Source organism: Manis pentadactyla, chromosome 5 (genome assembly GCF_030020395.1).
Source record: "Manis pentadactyla isolate mManPen7 chromosome 5, mManPen7.hap1, whole genome shotgun sequence".
Taxonomy (NCBI): Eukaryota; Metazoa; Chordata; class Mammalia; order Pholidota; family Manidae; genus Manis; species Manis pentadactyla.
The window spans coordinates 50,071,167-50,085,463 of record NC_080023.1 but is presented as its reverse complement, the minus strand read 5'-3'; the positions used below and the strand labels follow the sequence as shown (position 1 = coordinate 50,085,463).

Here is a 14,297-nt window from a genome sequence, read left to right as displayed (position 1 = left end):
AGGAAGCCAAAAAGGTAGAGTGGTTAGGAAACCTAGGGAAGCATTGTTTTACTAAATCATTCAGATTAAAATTGACATAGGATTGTCATGAATTAAACTTGCCAAGACTGGATGAAGACTAAATATAAAATTCTTTGGCATGATTTTTTGTTAACAGAAAAAAAAGGCAGCAACTTATCTCAATGAAAAAAATACAGTCTTCAAGTTGGACTGTGGTCCCATTTATGGTTACTACAATAACATAGGCTAAGAATTCTCATGCCATGATATCCAATGAAGGGTGTACTCATTTGGATATTTTCAATCAATCAATCAAAATCCAAAATTACAAGCTAAGTTATTACATTTTCTATCTTTTAAGTTCCACAGGCTGTTTTCTCATTTAATAAATTACTTTTACTTATTATCACCTTCATTTCAACTAGTCCTTAATTTTAATTCTTGGACATATTACATAGGACACTGACAAATTTTCAGGATTTATAGTCTCAGTGAAATTTTGTTTGAAAGATCTTTTTCTCAAAGAAAAATAAAATATATCAAAATTCACATCACTTTATTATTTCATCATTCAGAGTCTAGCCTACTGGATGTAATAAAGATTTCTAAAATGATATGAAAAATGGATCACTCTAGAAACTTCAACAGAGCATCTACACAAAGCCCAGATTTATTTACCTGTTCAATACACATGGTGGTAGGGCTCTCCACTGAACAATTTAATATTCACACATTCTATTTCTACAACTATATATTCAAATATCTTTAGAGTAAAATACAGAGAAGTAGAATCTTTAATATAAATTTTAAAATCTCTTTGAAACTATGATTCTTAGTGATAAGAAATTAAAGACACCTCTTTGGAGTCTGAAAAGACCAGTTGCTGTTTTCAAATTTTTTAGGGGAGATTAACAACCCCTACAGTTATTCAAATTTTCTCAAGATGGGTATTCATATGTAGCATTTAGAAACACAAGGAAAAGAACAGGACTACTCTCAACGAGCTATCAGAAACATTAGTGATCTAGCTTTCTGGTGCAGGAGAGGGAAGGGAAGTGTGAGGAAATAGACAAGCCAGCTGGTTGGAACCAGAAGCTGAGAAACTCACAATTCTCCGAAGGATTTAGGTGGTCTTGGAAGGAGTTTTGTATTTTGACTATTTGTATTTATTCTGGACAGATGTTGGAAATGGAGGACAACCCTGCTTCATTCATATCAGTCTTGTTCCTGAATCTGTTTTTGTGAAATTATTTGAAATTCAGAGAGTTTTGTGAGAAAAACAATAAGGCTTTTTGTTACAGAAAAAAAAATAGAGTCTATATTAGTATACAAGAAATAAAAAGTATGTTGTTTAAATGTCCTAATTTTATATAATTTTGTGATAATTGCTGAATGATAATGAAATGATTTGATGACATTTTGCACAAAAGTGAATACTCAGAAACTGCATTATTATTGTTGCTGTATGTTTATAGTTTTAACACATATTATACTGAAGACTAATGAAATACAAAACTTTATTCTGCTAAATCAAATTTCCAGTCCTTTCAGTGGTAACTAATAATATCTTCTAGAATAGGTCATTAATTATTAAATAAATTCCATGAAAATATGTTTCAAAATACCTAGAATATAACAGACACTCAGTGATGTAAATTTGAACATGAGGAGTAGCAAAAAGGCCTGCCAAAAGCACAATGCAAATTCCTACTATTGGTGTCACTTTATAAACTAATTTAACTAGCCGGAAAACACACGACTTTACAGCAAATTTGTACTAACTAGTTTACATGTTAATAGAACGAGAAACTGCCTTCCTGGATGAGTTATTTGGATGTGACAGAAAAGGCAGTGACTTTTTCTGTCAGGGAAATCCAAACTGTATTGGTTACTCTTCATTTTTACCCATACTATACAATATATTGTCAGAGATCAAATACCTTCACATGATAAAAAACTGCAAAACTCAGTTCAAAGGAGGCGGCAATAATTCTCCAGCATAAATCAAAATAAGAATCTCTTCTTCCAGATTAACATATTAAGTGTGTTTTAATGGAACTTGACATATGTGTATCTCCATAAAAATTTTAAAAAGCCTATTTTTGGTTAATCTAAAGCAGTAGCTAAGACAGTAAAAAAATTTTTTTACTTTAAATATTTTATCATCGTGAATTACATAAATGGGCCAACATTATAATTGAGTTTGCATTCTAAATATATTAAACATGGATATACTTAATGGGAAGAAATCTAAGGTTATTTTATTAATTGTAAATTTTTGTTTAAAGTTCACTTTCTGCTATGGGTAAAGTTAAAAGACTTTTGTCACTGGATATCACTGTATGTACAGGAAACGTGTCAAGCAGTTGGGGGAAAGGCATTCTAGAGGATGCATTTCGCAAACAAATCCTTTCTCTCAGTTAAAATAGGCCACAGTAAATGCAAATTCAAAATGATCTCAATTCAGAGGTGGTCTTCAATTTACGGTGAATATAGTCTGGCAGAGACTCCATTAATTCATTACTCCTTGTTCAGCTATTAGCATAACACAATGTCCTCTCTCAGAAGACTGGATAAAAAACCTACTGGTGTTACTCTTTCCAAACTAACTGTTGGGCTCTTCCCTCTCCATATAAATGTCTTCTAAATTGTTTTATACTAAATTAATTCTTTGGCATTTTATTGAAGTCCATGCCAGTTAAAATATTTTCAACTAAGTTATCACTTCATCTATTTCAAATGAGTTACAACTGGCTATATTTTTACATGAAAAGCTTTAATTTGTTGTGATATTTGGCTGAGTGGATTTGATAACCTATTATAACCCTCATATTTTCATTATATTTATTAAATAGGATTAACCCTATACTGAGTATATTTTAACTGGAGCTAGGAAATAGCCAGTTATGATAGAAAGCACCTGAAATAACATAGTCCAGTAAAGGAAAGTTATTACAAATGTTCTCCACAGCATTTTGCCCAGGGATATGACTTTTCAGAAACTGTATATTCAGGGAAGTTTTTATAATACACTTCCCCTGCTCTTTTCCTATTAGCAATTCCTTTCATAGGTGGTATCAGAAGGAATCACTGCTACGTTATTTACTGATAAAGGTATAATGATAAGAAGCATTCATTTTCTTTGGATATTTATATATGCCCAGAATAAATATCTAACTTTGATTTTCAACTACTTATCACTAGACTATCCATAAACCGATGATCAAAAGCATTGCTAATTCATTGTATTTAATCAGGGATGAAATTTAATTTAAATGAAAAAGAAATCTAATAAAAACTTCATTTGTGGAATAATTAATAACACCAAGGATTTCTTCACTCATGGCTGAGAACACTGAGACAATACAACAAAAATTTTACAAATTTGTTATGTACAAATTTCAGTTTCTTCATTCAAATTTACAATGCAGAGTTGACATTATTATACATGCATTACCACCAAGTTGTATAAAAATCTAGTCATTCACATTTTTGGCAAGAAAGCCAGCAAACAACTGCTTGCTTCCATTACACTTGTAAGAGGCAATTTGAGAAGATACTCCCCAGGAATTAAATTTTGTGGATAAACATTTTAGCTAATTGCATTATTGTTCTCAGAACACTGAAGGCTGCACTAAGCCAAACCAAGAAATTCAATTTGTTTCCTTTTTTTTCCTTAAGCAATTAAATTCTCTCCCACTAACACATTTTAGGTCTCAAGGAAAAAAAAATGCATATATTGTATATCTGACAGACTGGAAAGATGTAAAATAAACTTTTATTTAAGTGTAAAATTTAAAATGTTTTTAAGAAAGAAAAAATGTAATCCTCCTGGACTGAATAAGTTTAAGGTGTATATCTCAAAGGTTTATGTAGAAATGCAGTGAAAGGAATGACCATTGGAACATCCATCAGTGCTGAGAGCAATGGTGTTTGTGAACAGTTTGTGAAATACCTTATCTATCAATTCTAGCTTTCCATTTCATGTTTTACCTGATCTTTTTAATGTAACCTTTCATACTTCTCTCACACTTCTCATAAGAGATGCTGGTCTTTAAAACAAAAGTATCACAAGAATATCTGTATAATTAGGTCTTTATAAAATACATAATAATGTAAAAAGGGTCTCTTAATATGTCTTCAAATTTCCTCTTGCATGTCTTTATCTTATACTCCATCACTCAGAAAAACCCTATTTCCCCAGCAAAGAATACTCACTATTCTCTAATGTATACTCTGGCTATTCTCTTCAGATGACCATTATCTGTTCTCCAGTAGCAAGATCCTTCTCATATGTTACCAATTCAGCAAAGCTCTCCCAAGATTTTTCATTCAGAATTACTCCCTTTTTCTCAAGTTTCCATTAAAGTACTTAGCATAGTATAATATACTTAGATTCATACATATTTCTGAATAGGTCAGAATAGCATTATCACTCTAGGACACAGAAGAGGTCTGATGCACACCAGATGCTAACATAATATGTACTAAATTATTTAATTAAAATTAATGTTTTAATCTTTATTCCTATTCAAAGTTTATGATGACATTCTTTAGCTTTTGAAAAATGTTACTTAATGAAGTGGTATTCTGCATTAAGCGAATGTAATCAAAGGTGGTATTTTTAATTAGTCCCTCTTCTTGTAAGCATTTAAGCTCGAAATTCTTTAGAAAACTTCCTATTTACACTGAAAAAATTGAGAACTTATTATGAAACTTGTTTCATAATTAAGGAGACACACTAAATTTTTGCTGATATTAGAAATTCTGGAAAAAAATTTTAAATGCGATTTTCACTAAAATTTTGTAACACTGAAAGTAGGGATATAAATTTACATTTCTCATGTATTTATTTACTATAAAACAAAAATAGAACTTTTTTAGATTACTTAACTTTTGGGGAAAAAATTAAGGAAATTATTGATTCTATAATATTCAAGCTTTCTGGAATAGTTAGTGGACTTTTCCAAGCACAATAACTGTTTTTTAAAATTATAAATACTTTTTGAAGTCTGTTAATATGTATTTTACATGCACTTGCCTTCTACCGAAGTATATAAAACACACATACAAACTAACTTCTTCTCAATGACCCAAGAACGTCACAGAATTGCAGCATCCTATTTTTTTAGAGCAAGAAGGTCCTTTATGGATAATCTAGTGCTGCTTCACTAATTGGACAAATGAGAATACTACGATCCAGAGAGATTATACGATGTGCTCTGAGTCTTACAGCAAGTTAATGGCAAGACCAGGCCTAGAGTGAACACAGTGACCCAAAGTCCTTCCTAATAGGAACCACATTTGTAAAACGTGCATAACTCAGAGGCTCTTAGATACATAAGGGAAACTTTGCTCTGACATAAAATAGATACAGTCTGCTATATTTACTACATTTTTTTGATGACTTTTAATGATTATTTGGTTCTTATATTTACTATATAATATCAGATTCATGTTTAGTTTTTACCATTTCTATTATTTTATAATTTGGTCATTTTAATCTGCCGGGTCTTCATTGCTAGGTTACCAAATTTGTTAGACCACATTATAAACTATTTTCTCAGTGAGGGCCTTTTCTATATAAATAGTATGTAAGCTTTAGTAGAAAGAAAATAGCTGAATATTGTATCCAGTGCAGAAACAGTTAAGCTATAGTTCTGTGGTTAGTTGTTTGGGGATCATTTACTTAAAGGAATCAAGACACAGTCCTGGAGAAAACTAAAAAATATCATGGATGGAAAGATCATAAAACAGCATTTTCCATTTCAATGGTTAAGTTTTCCTGTACTCAGTGAGTGACCAATAAAAGCTGGTCTTGCCATAGTCAGATTTGTGTTAAAAAAAATTAACAATTTAACTCAGCACTTGAAGAAGATTAAAGTTTCTGCACAACACCAACTTACATAATAACAATGGCACTTAAATAGAAGTAAAATAGAGACAGAAACAAAATCCAATAAGAGAAAAAAATAACAGAAATAATTTTAAAATCAATATATATACTTATGTTATGACCCAGCAATACAACTCTCAGGTATTTGCCTTAGAAAAATTAAGACTTATGTATGCACACACACATACACCGCATATGAATGTTTATAGCAGCTGTATTTTCAACAAATATTAGAAACCACACAAATATTCTCCAGCAGGGGGGATGGATAAATGGACTGTGAGAAATCCATACAATGGAATACTGCCCAATAATAAAGAAGGAAGGAGTAAGGAAGGAGTAATTGATATACTCAAAAACAAGGATGAATCTTAAAGTCATTTTTAGTGAATGAAAGAAGTCAACTCTAAAGCCTACTTACTTTATGATTCATTTATATGACATTCTGAAAAAGCTAAAAATATTAGAATGAAAACAGATTAGTTGTTGCTAGGGGGTAGGGATAGAGGCAGAGAATGACTCCAAAGGGGCAGCACAAGGGGATTTTTAGTGATAAAACTATTCTGTGTCCTACTTGTAGAGATGAAAACAATTCTGAATCTTAAATTTCACAGAATTGTATACAGAAAACAAACAATATGATATTAGATGGATAGACAGAAACAAATAACAGTTACAGTTTCATGGGTAAATACATTTGTTAAAAATCCTCAAACACTTACAATAGGTAATGACAAACGTGCACTCATTAAAAAATTTAAGTGTATATACTCAAATCTTAAAAATCATGAACAAATCACTGTTCCTGCAAACAATTAAAAAAATCAATAACCAATAATAGATTGTTTTTAGCTTTTAGCTAAGGCACAAAATCCCAATCTCTAAATATTTTATAGCAGAGAACAGATCCTCTCTATTCAATTTAACTTCCCTGATTCAGGCAGAAACGAATCTTATTGAACCATCACAGTATTATTTCAATGCCATGTCTTAGAGGCAGCACTGGAGTTTAAGGTAAAGAAGATCTGGTTAACTTTAAGGATCAGGACCCAAGATTCTGTCCAGGCCACTGCTAATTCAGAGTTTACCCATAAAAATCAGACATAATGGAACAGCAACATCACAGTCATCTTGAAGGTTTGACTGGGCTAGTGTACTTCTCATGTATCACCCACATTGAAGGTTAGCTGTACCAGTGAAAAGCTGTGTATCCATCCACAGCATGTATTCTCAAGTAGTCTTTTTGTTTTATCTGTAAAGTACTAGGTTAACATATTCAGGTATCTTCAAGATGAGAAAACTAAAGGAGACCTGGTCGCACTCCAAAGTTATGTTGGTCACTAGTTCCCTTGCAACAGCAGGAAAAGGCCTGGGTGCTTAAAATAGGGAGAGATGTACTACAACAAAAGGCAGGAGAGAAGTATGACCATTGTTTGCTTTGATAGTCTATCTTATCACATAATTTATGTATAATTATTTTGAATGCTCAATGCTTTTAAATGTTTTTATTATTTTTTCTTCTAGTTTAGGTGTTCAGCACTATTCTGAAATATGTATGTTTTAGGTTTAGATTGATGGAAGAAGTGATAAATGACCTACTATTATACACAGAAATGGAAATGTGTAACAATAATCAAAAACAAGATGGATTTTTTAATTGAAAAGGATTCTTCTGCCTTACATAGGTTTTATATGACATTTCCTAAGTGGCAAGGCTTTATCAAACATTTAAGTACAGCATTTAAAAATGATTAAAGGAAGAAAATGAGGAATACATAAACTGACAGCTTATGGAAGTGAAATCTGAGAGGAAATTTTAATATGTACCAGAAGCTTTAAAAAGAGTCATACATTTGGAGTAAATAATTCCACTGCTCAACATCTATCCAAGGAAATAAGAACTTAGGTACCACAAGATTTATATAAATACACATTTGTTTCAATAATATTTAGGAGTGCAATGTAGTATGATGCTAGTTAAAAGGTAATTGCACATATATGAGGCCACAAAATGTTTGTTACTTATTTAAGAGATACATAAATTATGTGATAAGATGGACTATCAAAGCAAACAATGGTCATACTTCTCTCCTGCCTTTTGCTGTAGTACATCTCTCCCTATTTTAAGCACCCGGGCCTTTCCTGCTGTTGCAAGGGAACTAGTGACCAACATAATTTTGGAATGCGACCAGGTCTCCTTTAGTTTTCTCATTTTGAAGATACATGAATTTATCCTAAAACATTAGTTTCCCTGCTGGTTTATGGAAAATATTATGAAAAATATTCTCTCTTTACCATCTTTTCTAAATTTTCTATAATGGGTATGGATTAATTTTTATAATATAAAATCAAATAAACATTTAAAATTATTAAATTTTAAAATTTAGTCATTTTAAAACATAAAAAGCTTTAACAGAAATGTTTAGTAAGAAAAGCTACATATATCAAAAATACTGATCCAAGGATATTGAGTAATTTATTACTTCTTTAGCCTTTGTAAAACTTTAAAAATAGCCTTTTTTTTGTTTTGATGAAAAGCATTGTTGCTGCATTTATACTCCAATTGATGTTCACTGCTTCATGGCCCACACTGGTTTAAACAATAGCTGACAAATTTTGCTTTGCTCAACTGATTGGCAGCTATCATTCGAGTGCCAGACTTATCTTTATGCAAATTTCCAAAGGTCACCAAGTTTGCATGTAAATTCTGAAGGGCACGAACTATACAACTGGCAGATTCTGACAACACTATATCCCCAAGAATGGAATAAGCAGGATGACTGGCTGAATAATTAATGTGCTTTTACTCTGTCTATGGCCAGTTTTTACATTCTGCACTTTCTGACTGTGGTTTTGAAATTAATTAGAAAATGTAATTTCATAGCAAACCAAAACTTTTTTTTTGGTTTCTATAAACAAATGGGTAAAGAGATCAGACAACTACTGACATTCAAATTAAGGTGTTATATTTGTAGGGAATCATGCCTACACAGAGGTAAAAATTAACATCTAGCTCTAGAGTTGTTTCTGCTAAATATAGTATTTCTGTAAAAATATTACTTATTGTTTTCATACAAAAATACACACAAAGAACCCTGCTCTTTATAGGTCAGGAACTGATACCACCAGCCATCAGGTTACCAGTTTCAAGTTTTGAGATTTGTCCTACTGAGACTTCCATTCTCACTACTCAAATTCAGTCAGTCACAAAGACCTGTCAACTTTACCTCCTAAATGGTGTCAGATGTTTCTACCACCCAATCCCCAGTATTCTTATCTTAAAGCAGACCTTCATTATACTTTACCTGAGTTATTGCCAGTATTTCCTGTCCTGCCTCTAGTCACAGTCATACATGTTGGCTTCAGAATTATCTTTCTAATATCCACACCCATGAACAAGGGCAGTGGTACAATATTAGACACATAAAAATAGAAATTAAAAGGGTGCTATAAAGACAAACTATTTAGAATATATTAACTAATGGGAAAAGACAATTAATAAAACTGTGTGTAATGTGGTAATATGTGATCTGGAGAAAAAGGGGAAAAGGAGGACAGAAGATGCCCCCAGGCACTTTCATTTTTTAAAAAGGATGTACAGGGAAGGCTGCCGTAAGAACAGGGTATTTGGAGGCAAGGAAATAAACCAAGGGGGTAACTAGGGAGACTGTCACTGAGATGGAGACCAATGGGCTAAGGCTCCTAGGTAGAGTGGCCTTGTGTGATCGGCACATGGTAACAAAGCCAGGGCAGCTGGAGTGCAGAGAAGGTTAAAGATTGAACTGGACTCTGAGCCTTGGAGTGAAAGCAGGACAAGGAAACAGGAGGCTGTAATTACCCAGGAAGGAGGGGATTTCATTTGGACCAAGGTAGCAGTGAAGAGGTGCTCACAAATAAATGGTACGTGCTGACGGACTGCAATGTGTGCCAAAGAAAATTCCAGACTCCTTCTAAGAATTTATGCTAAAGAATTGGAAGAATGAAACCAATAAGCAAAACTTCTGTGAGAGTTATTTTCCTGAATAGGCTTTATTATTTTGAAAATTTTGACGTGTTACTTTGTGATTAAATCCATTCAAAGAGGTCATTTACTGTGGAAAATATATCTTCTCCAATATGTCTGTCTTTCTTTTGAGGCTCAAAACATTAGTTTGTTTTACAAAGACTTAGTATTTGTAAGGGCTTAGGTATGCCTAGTTCTATTGTAAATGATATGTGGTAGGTAATTTTGTTAAACCTGTATTAGATGAGGAAACTGAAGCACAGGGAAGATAAGTAACATCCCCAAGGTCACAAACAGTCTGCCTTCAAAACTTGTTGTCTTTACTCTGCTTCCTTTCAAGTGGGTTTTGGGGTTTTTGTCTTTTTTTTGTTTTTGTTTTTGTTTTGTATTTTATTACTAAAGTATAATCAAAGGCTCCAAAGGTTGACTAAAAAGGGGCACGAGAGGACTTCAGGGAGCAATAGATATGCTCTATATGTTGATTTTGGTGGTATTTACACAACTTTATGTGTTTGTCACAATGGAATTGTCCATTAAAAAGAGTGCAATATGCATACATTATACATCAGTAAACCTGATTTTAAAAATAACCTAACAAACTGACATGTCAGAAATACATGTTTTGTCTAACTGTAAAGTGAATCTCTCAGACTACATAATTTCTTCTAATACTTATTTTTTCCTGACTAAAGCAATGTTCTTAATGTCATATTCCAATGGTATTTGCTGACACAATAATGTATTTTTATTTGTTGCCATACAATTTTTCTTGTGTGATTTCAACCATTTTTACCAAGCAGGAAAACTAAGGTATCTCCAATGGCTCTAGTATTTCCCTGCAGGAAATCTCAAATAAGGCTTCTAAACAATTATAAAGTTTCATGAAATTACATAAGTGACCATATGAACATGACTTTAAACATTACTGAAAAATGCAGAAAGGTTTGCATTTGTGTTTCAGATGTTACATTATTAAAAAATCTTGCTATTCATGTTGCAGTGTACTATCATTAACTTAAGTCTAAAGACAAAATACGCTCTTAAGACAAGTTTAATCACTTATGATATATGAGACAAATCCCTGCTTCATAGTCTTCCTGATTAAAGTTTTTAAGCTATCCTTAATAAATATGAGATCATGAATGTTTATATCATACAATGAATCTGAAATATATACTGTAATAGAAGGTAAAATGTCAGCTCTGCCATCTTTTCATTGTTGACTTGGGCATTTATTAATCAAATAATCTTCATTTTGTAATTGTTATTTAACATTTCATAAAGTCAGATGTCTAAAGATGAGGACTAGTCTAGTAAAAAAAATTCCATTAATGCACTTATCCAAACACATGTAACATCAGTATACTAAAATACTCTTAAAAACAAATACTGCCATCAAAATCCAATAAAATACCACTTGACATCCATTAGACTGGTTCTAATCAAAATAATAACAAGTTTGGCAAAGATATGGTGAGACTGGAACACTCAGACCTTTCTAGAAGGAATGTAAATGGTGCAGCCAGCCTTTTTTGGAAAGCAGTTTAGAAGTCCCTCAGAAAGACCATCCAACCCAACACTTCCACCCCAAGAAAAAATCTGAGAGAATTGAATACCTGTGTCTACACAAAACTTGTGTATGAATATAATAGCACCATTATCCATAGTAGTCAGTATTAAAAACCCAATGTCCATCAGTTAATGAACTGATAAGCAAAATGTAACATATCCATATAATAAAATATTATTCAGATGCAAAAAGAAATTAAGTCCTGATTCACACAAAGCTGAAATTTGAAAACATGTGAAATGAATAAGGCAGGTACAAAAGACCACCTATTGTATGATCCCATTTAAATGGTACATCCATAAAGGCAGAATTATATTAGTAGGCACCAGGGAATGGGCAAGAGGGGAGCAGAGAAAAACTCATGGGTACAAGGTTTCTTTTAGGAGTGGTGAAAATGTCCTGTGTTAGATAGTGGTGATAGTTACAGAACTCTGTGAATATACTCAAAACCACTCAATTGTCAATTTTGGGAAAATTTATAGTATACGAATTGTATCTCAATTAAAAAATAAGGAAGAAAACATTGTCAATCATTTAACACTGTAAAAAATCCTACGATTCCTCCAGAAACTTCATATTTGGGGGCATGTAGTGGTCATTATATTAAAAACCATAAGATGAATTATTTCTTATATTTCTTAATGGAAAATATATATCAGGCAGGTTCTGAAATTTTCCTCTCACAACCTTTGGATACCCTTAAGCACTCTAGAGGCATCCATCCTGGAAAATTAAACTTTAGTATGGCAAACATATTTCATGGGCTGTTCCAAACCTACTTTTCCAGACTCATCTCCTAACATTATCCTATCACATGTGCAATCTTTCAGCCACACTGGAAAAAGTAATCATTCAATGGCCAACCCTCGCTCCTATATGCACCATTTCACAAGCTAGTCTGCTGACCTGGAATGCATGAACTCACCTCCCCAGCCTCAAACCCTCCGTGAATTTCACAACTTCTATGAAGGTTTCAAGTCTCCAGTAAAAGTGACCTGCTCCCACCTTTGTTTCCTTAGCAGTTTGTCATTAACTCTCAAAATGTATATAATCATTTCTATAGAGCTTCATCTCCCCCACCAATATTTCTCCACAGTAAGTACACCTAAGTCTTGGATGATTGAAATCAGTCTTTTTTTAAATCCTTTATTTCACCAAAAGACCCATTTCATATTCAAGTTAATAAAGGAATGTCTGCAAATTTACGTGTTAATATACAGATAAGCTAGTAAATGCAAATAAAATAGGTTACATCATATCTATTATGGAAAATTGGAATAATATTGTTTCCATATGTGAATGAAGATTTGAACAACACTGTGACAAAGAAACTAAATTAAAAATATCTAAATGAAGTAATATCAACTGGAAAATTTAGTGCCTACAAAGGTGAGTGCAATGTTTTTAGTCTTAAATCACCCAGTAATCTAAGTAAAAATACAGAATCTGTGAAAATAGATTTATAACAATTTCTAAAACATAATTATATCAACAATTCAAAATTAAATGAACATCAATTATTTTAATATGAATCAAAATATTAAGAAAGTTGATATTTATAATTTTAAGCTGCACAGTTATAATAATTTACATTCTAGATATTACAAAATCACTTCAAATAAACTTCAGTAACTTCAAGAAGAAAGGAAATTCCAATTTCATTGTTGATTGATTAATACAAAGGCCTGTTTTGCCTTCAAATGATTTGCTAAAGATTGAAAAATGTGTACTGGCCTAGGGTTATATGGCTTGAAGTTTTGTATCTTCTATGCATAAGCATGTTTATGATAAATGAAAATATTATTTTGAAAATAATTTGCTAACAGCTTGGTACTATAAAATGAATACATTTTATTTCCTAATATTCCCCATCATGGATATGTAATTGATAACAGATGGAATGATTAAATGACGACATTAATAAATTGTATTGTTGTACATATACCAATTTAAAATGTTTTGAAAAGTTATTCCATATTAAGATAGTAATATAGCAATATGCCTTTTGAAATAGGTAGAGAGCTACTAAAATTATTTATTTTTAGTAGTTCATTTATTTTTCATATAGCTGGAGTATACTTTCTCATAACAGCAAATACTTTAAACTACATTATTTACATATTTGTTCACAAAAATGTTAGTATATAAAATTCCATTTTAGTAACTCAAACAGTATGTTGAATTTTCATTGTGATACTCATAAAAGCATATACCAACTTAAATATAAGTACATTAAATATAATTTGAAGTTACTAACAATTGGCAACAACAATCTAATAATTACCTTAATTTGATCTTCAGTTGCTAAAAATCCATGTTTTTTTCCTCCGATTTACTGAACATTTAAACATTTCTGTAAAAAAAAAAATAAGTGATGAGAAAAAAATATATTTTATGGTTTCAATTGTAAGACTATTTTGAGATTTCTTATTGCTTGTCAATTGTATTTTTTCTCACAGTACTTGGGGTATAGTAGCAGACCCAATGTATAAAAATGAAATCCAATTCACATGTCACACATCTTTCAGCACCATCTAATTTACTGTAATATTCACCAAGGAAAGTTAATGAATTTGGTAGGTATGGAATTTAAATATTTTCCTAACTAAAAGAACATACCATTTTAAAATATAAATTCTAAGTCCAATAAATTTTCTGGTTTCTTGCCACAAATACTTTCAGCTAAGATCTTGGGATGCTTTTAATTGCTTTTACCATTAGAACTTCTGTGCAAAAAAAAAACTGGGAAACACCTTAGTGAATCCTGCTACTTAATCTTACATACACATACATACACACACACACACACACACACATGCTCTGTGTGT

The 14,297-nt window shown here is 31.8% G+C and overlaps 1 protein-coding gene across 22 annotated transcripts in view; it reads right to left on the bottom strand.

Annotated features, from left to right (window-relative positions):
• The window catches only part of ADGRL3 (adhesion G protein-coupled receptor L3), an 807,141-nt gene that overhangs the window by 613,373 nt on the left and 179,471 nt on the right, over nucleotides 1-14,297 (bottom strand). For all 22 annotated transcript variants that reach the window (XM_036895181.2, XM_057502261.1, XM_057502262.1 and 19 more), the window contains exon 2: nucleotides 13,754-13,822. The gene's annotated coding sequence lies outside the window, so the exon portion shown is untranslated. The remainder of the gene's footprint in view (nucleotides 1-13,753; nucleotides 13,823-14,297) is intronic.